This window comes from Volvox carteri (assembly GCF_000143455.1).
Source record: "Volvox carteri f. nagariensis unplaced genomic scaffold VOLCAscaffold_63, whole genome shotgun sequence".
Classification (NCBI taxonomy): Eukaryota; Viridiplantae; Chlorophyta; class Chlorophyceae; order Chlamydomonadales; family Volvocaceae; genus Volvox; species Volvox carteri.
This window is the reverse complement of record NW_003307606.1, coordinates 390,801-396,718: the sequence shown is the minus strand read 5'-3', so window position 1 is coordinate 396,718 and position 5,918 is coordinate 390,801.

The following is a 5,918-nucleotide window of genomic DNA, read 5'->3' as shown; positions in this document are numbered from 1 at the left end:
TCGTGTACAGAATCCACAGGGAAGTGTAGTTGTATATATGGGGCCTGCCACTGAGCAGTTCGCAAATCTTTTTAGCCGTGTTGGGAGTGTGCCAGGGATGAATGCATGGGCATATACAATGCCCGCTCCTTGCGCACCCACTGTGGTGGGTGGTGAAGAGGCTGCCCAGAATGATGGGCTGTGAAGAGGCATTGGGTACTCCGGTTGCATGTGCTGATATGCTTTTGTTTGCCCATCGCCATGATGGAAGGTACTGTCTTGAGAATACAAAGCAATGTGTGTGTTTTTTGGGCCTTCATAACCTGCGTACCTATGAAACCTACCTTCCGTTTTGACTTGGCAGCATCAAGCATGCCCCCCATCCTGTCCCGTGAGCGGCATATAGGATAAGTAGAGGCGAAAAGGTGGGCATTATGTGGATTCATACCTAATTATGTTGGTTCCTGTATTCGGCTGGGAGAACAGTAGATAGATGACCTGACCCATGGACCTACGTGTGCCCTAGTGCGCCCAACTCTCATTTACGTGTAATTTCCTTTTCCTGGGTGTTACTTGCTCGTCTTGCTACTCCCTATGGTTTACCCATGTATCCACCAAGAGCAACTTCCCTTCTGCCAATCTCTCACTTAAACGGAGGGGAGGGAACGACTTGGACCATTTCAGTTGTGCAGATCCGGTTTATACTCTTGAAACAGGATCTAGTCACATAGCTAGGTATGACATGGCATAACAACTTTCTAACCCAGTCGGAAAGGTACCTGGCGGGGCTGGGTTTTGCTCGTCCTCCTACACAGCAGTATCCTAATCGCCAATCATTGCAGTGCACTATTCTTAATACAACACCAGTGTACTAATCCTAATCCTGGATATGGGGTACTTATCCATATCCTAGGGTCGGGGTTCTAATCCTAATCCTGTGGCCGGGTCCCAATCCTAATCCTGTGGGTGAGGTCCCAATCCTAATCCTACACTAGGGTCCTCATCCTAAACCTGCCCTCAACTTTGTATCCTAATCCTGCCCCTCGTTCCTAATCCTAATTTCTGCCTGACCGGTACCCGAACCCAATCCCTAATCTTTGCACCCCTCTGGTTTTCCTGTCAGCTGTCAGCTGATTTGCCGCTCGTTCGTGGTTTGCTTTCCGTCTTTCCGCTAGAGCCTGGTTCTCGTCCACCTGCTCAAAATATCTTCCGCTATTCGCAAGTTGAATGTACCTACCACACTTCTGATCGTGAGTTGCTGTACCGTATGTATGCACTCAAGGTTTGGCGTTGTTTACTTGGAAGGTGCAAAGTTCGTTGTCGTCACCGACCATAAGCCCAACCCTTCGTACCCGACACAAGCTCAACTGTCTCGACGTCCGGCGGGATGGTTGGAATTTCTTGAGTCTTTCACGTTCGACTGGCAATATCGCGCAGGAGTTTGCAATCCCGCAGATCCTCTGTCTCGGTTTCCGGGACACAGTCACGCGTGTCTAGATCTGATGATGGCAATTTCGACTCGCGCCACTCCGAGTGGGGATGCTTTCGCATCTTCCGCTGGCGTCATCTCAGAGATATCGACCTCTTTTCCAGACTTAGAGCGGTCGCTTGTCGAAGGTTGTTTCGCCGATCCGTCCAATACGGCGTCTCTGCAAAAGCATGATCGTTTCTGGTATAAACATGCTCTCGTGATCCCTGATGAATCCATATTTCGTTCGCATATTCTGCATCTCTGTCATGATCATCCGATGGCGGGTCATGGTGGGGTGGTCACATCGTTGGACCTGTGCGTCGTCAGTTTTAGTGGCCGAAAACTTCGCTCTGCCGTTGCAGAATACGTTCGTACGTGCGACAGTTGTCAGCGCGTTAAGTTCTCTACCGATCTTTCCGCTGGGGAGCTTCTTCCGTTGCTCATTCCTGACGGGACCTAGCAATCACTATGGATTTCATTTTGGATCTTCCTTCTGATCCGGATGGGTATACGGCAATCTACGCCTTCGTTTGTAAGCTTACCAAAATGGCTCACCTTATTCCGTGTCGCAACGAAATCACTGCGGTGAAGTCTGCTAAGCTTTTCGTTGATACCGTTGTTCGTCGGTATGGTTCCCCCGCGATCCTTGTTTGTGATCGGGATCCGCGTTTCCGTTCCGCTTTCTTCACGCATCTGTGTGAGGATATGTACGGTTTCGACTCTCTGACTCCTAGTTCTCTCTTGGCTCGCCAAATGGGGAGGGGAGAAGGCGCGTGCTCTTCGCAACGCCGTTTCCGTACGTTTTGCATCCGACATGCAAGGTGCGCTTGAGCGTGCTAAGCGTTGTTTGGCTGCACAACGTGATCGTACGAAGCGTTTTGCTGATCTCAAGCGTTCGGAACGTCAGTTCAAGCTTGGAGACGTCGTGTTGCTGAGCACTCAGCACATGCGTCTTGAAAGTCCGCGCAAGTTGCTTCCTCGTTATTTTGGACCGTACATAATCAAGGAAAAGATTAACGACGTCGCTTATCGTTTGGACTTGCCTAATGGAATCCGTATTCATGACGTATTCCATGTGTCTCTGTTTCGGCCTTACTATGTGATCGTGCTCCAAAACCTCCGCAACCGGAGATTGTGGATGGTGAATTGGAATTCGAAGTCGAGGCAGTCCTTGATCATCGTGACGTGACACAAAAGCGTCGTCGCACTCGGTTTGGTGGTCTAGAGTACGACTCGTGGGAACCAGAGTCGAACCTGACTAACTGTGCAGATTTGCTGCGTTCGTATTGGCAGATAGCTGCTACCCTCGCGTCCCAACCTAAAACCAGGAGTCACGCCTGTTGTCTCGCCGTCCTCCGTCTCGGACGATCGTAAAGCCAGATCTGGAAGAGGCGTTCGTAAGCCTTCTCTCCACATTTCTTCGGACTTTATCTACTGCCAGTGGGGTGCCTGCGACTCTGCTTTTTCCATGCGCAAGCGTGGCGGCGTGGATAAGTCGGCTGTCGGGACGACCAGCCAATTAGGGGGGGAAGTATGTGTGTGTGTGTGTGTTACATGGTTGGGGGTGCGTGACCCCATACCTGTAAGACTACCCATACGAGCCGAGGGCCCAAGGGCAATACTACAACGCCTAAAAGCCACGGAGAAAAAGGAAAAAACACCGCACATCAGCCCAGACTAACGTCCAAAGGGGGTAATTGAGTTTCGGTGAGCCCACATACGTTCCAACATCCTCGCCAGACGTGCGGGTTCCCATTGCATGGCCTCCAACATACTCTGTTGATGATCGAATCCCTCTTCAGCACGAATATCATTATAGGCTGGGCATTCCAATAACACGTGTTTTTCATCCTCAATTCGGCTATTAGGACCACAACAGTGGCAAAACCGCTGCCCCCTGGGGACATGGTACTTGCCCCTTCGTGCTCTGTTCGCCTCCAAAGCCCAGCAACATAAACGAAACTGCATTAGCTTACGATGTGCTAAACGAGGAATGAAAACCTTAGCATGTGTTGGCCACATGACGGCTGCGGCTCCCGAAAAGGGCAGCCACATCCAGTGCTTATACTTCGCCATTTGCACTCCCGGTTGCTTCCCATCTGATGGGTACTCCTCTGGCAAGACAGTCAGACGCGTATGGTCCCAGCCGCTCATCAAACGCTCTCTTAGTGCCGTTATTATCGCTCCTTCTGGTAGAGGTCTACTCAACAACCAGTCAACACGCTCCTTTACCCCCACGACTTCTTGCGGTATTCCGCTCCAAATGTTGCACTCCAAGAAGGAAAACAGTCGTAACATTGAGATTCCCCAACCAGAGGGGTGCAAAGTGGTCCTAATCCTCTAATCCAGGGGGTGGGTACCGGTCAGCAATCCTCTAATCTCAACAGGGGTGGACCACTTCTAATCCCTAATCCAGAGTGGTGGTCTAATCCATATCCTAGGGTCGGGGTTCTAATCCTAATCCTGTGGCCGGGTCCCAATCCCAATCCTGGGGGGGGTCCCAATCCTAATCCTGGGGCCGGACCGTAATCCTAACTCTGAGGCTGGGGTCCCAATCCGAATCCTCTTGGTCGTGTCGTAATCCTTATCGTGGAGCTGTTATCGTGTGACTGATTCGGTAAAACGTTAATTTTGGCTGGGGGGCCCAATCCTAATAGAAGGGTGCCGTGACACGGAAACACACAGTGCCATACAGGCGCGAGGCGATGGCAATGCAAGTGCGTAAAAAAAACCAATGCAATTCTACAGCGGGTATATGATCAAACGAAGTAAAACTTGAAACATAAAAAGCAGGCTGACGAAGCTGCGCATCCTGGCCATTTCTGCAATATCGTGCCATACGAAGAGTTTAAGCAGGGATACTGCGTCTAAACACCTTGATTCAAGCATCTGCAGATGCGACTGTGGGGCGGTCGAAGATAAAATGCACGTTGAGAGCGGTGATCCAATGGATCACCATCCACACTTGCAGCGCGCCGGAGATCTTCCATGCCATAAATACCAGGGGCTTACCCAGCTATGAAGCACAACCCAACAAGCAGGACATGCCTCGTGAAACGATGTCTACGTATGATATTGAGCCAAAAGATGTTAACATGTGCGCATAACAATAGGCTCATTCATAAAAAGCCCGAAGCCCGAGAATTAACAACAAGCAGGCAGAGCAAACACGTCCTTGGAAGGAGTAGCTGAGAGAGGTGATCCAATGGACCACCATCCACACTGGCAGCGAAGCAGAGACCTTCAATGCCATAAATACCAGGGGCTTTCGCAGCTATGAAGTACAACCCAATAAGCAGGACATGCCTCGTAACACGATGTCGACCTATGATGTTGAGCCAGTAATGTTAGCACGTGCGCATAGTAGAAAAATTATCCATAAAGTTTCCGACATTTAACCTACTAATATTTTATAAGGACGCATACCACGCGACTGCCTTTGGAAGCGTCCCTCAATGTCGTGCAGTTGGTTCCGGAGGAGGCGCGGACGCCATCCATACGTCTTCGTGTCTAGACCGTCCTCGTCAATTTTTGCAGATTGTTTTATCGCAATTTTACTGATCAGCAGACGCCTGTCAGAAGCATGGCTGGAGCTCCTGGAGCGTATGGCTTCCGTGATCAGGAGCATGAGCGCACACATCACACGCGACATCACTTAGTATGACATGGCATAGCAACTTTCTAACCCAGTCTGAACGGTAGCTGGATTTGATAGTCCTCTTACATAGCAGTATCCTAATTGCCAATTATTGCGGTGCCCTAATCTTAATCCAATACCAGTGTACTAATCGTAATCCTGGATATAGGTATTTATCCTAATCCTGGGGCCGGGTCCCAATCCTAATCCTGGGGCCGGGTCGCAATCCTAATCCTGGGGCCGGGTCCCAATCCTAATCCTACACTCGGGTCCTCATCCTAAACCTGGCCTCAACTTTGTATCCTAATCCTGCCCCTCATTCCTAATCCTAATTCCTGCCTGACCGGTACCCGAACCCAATCCCTAATCTTTGCATCCCTCTGCACCAAGTCATAACCAGGAGCGAGATCAAGCACGGCACACTGCAACCTAGCTTTGTAACCCTGCAAGCGAATAGGTACCTCAGCAAACCCTACCGAAGTCGTAGTCCGACCATCACCCAAAGTGACGGTGAGAGCGGGATGTGCGTTGTCCGACGGTTGAACCGCCAAACCGACGCGACGAGCAAAACCTGCACTTAAAAGGGCTGAAGGCATGCTTCCGCTATCGATGAGGATGGAAGCGTCGGACTGACACACTTTACCTCGAAATTGCATAGTCAAACCTTCCGAAACGGAGAAAGGTAAGGGAGCGACGTCAGCATCAGAAGCAGATACCGGAGGGTCGTACCAGAACTCGACAGGTCCGGTTAAACCTGCAGAACGACGCCTGCCTATCGCAGCCACAACATCACACAGGTGATAACCAGCATGGTACGACGAAGCTGAGTCA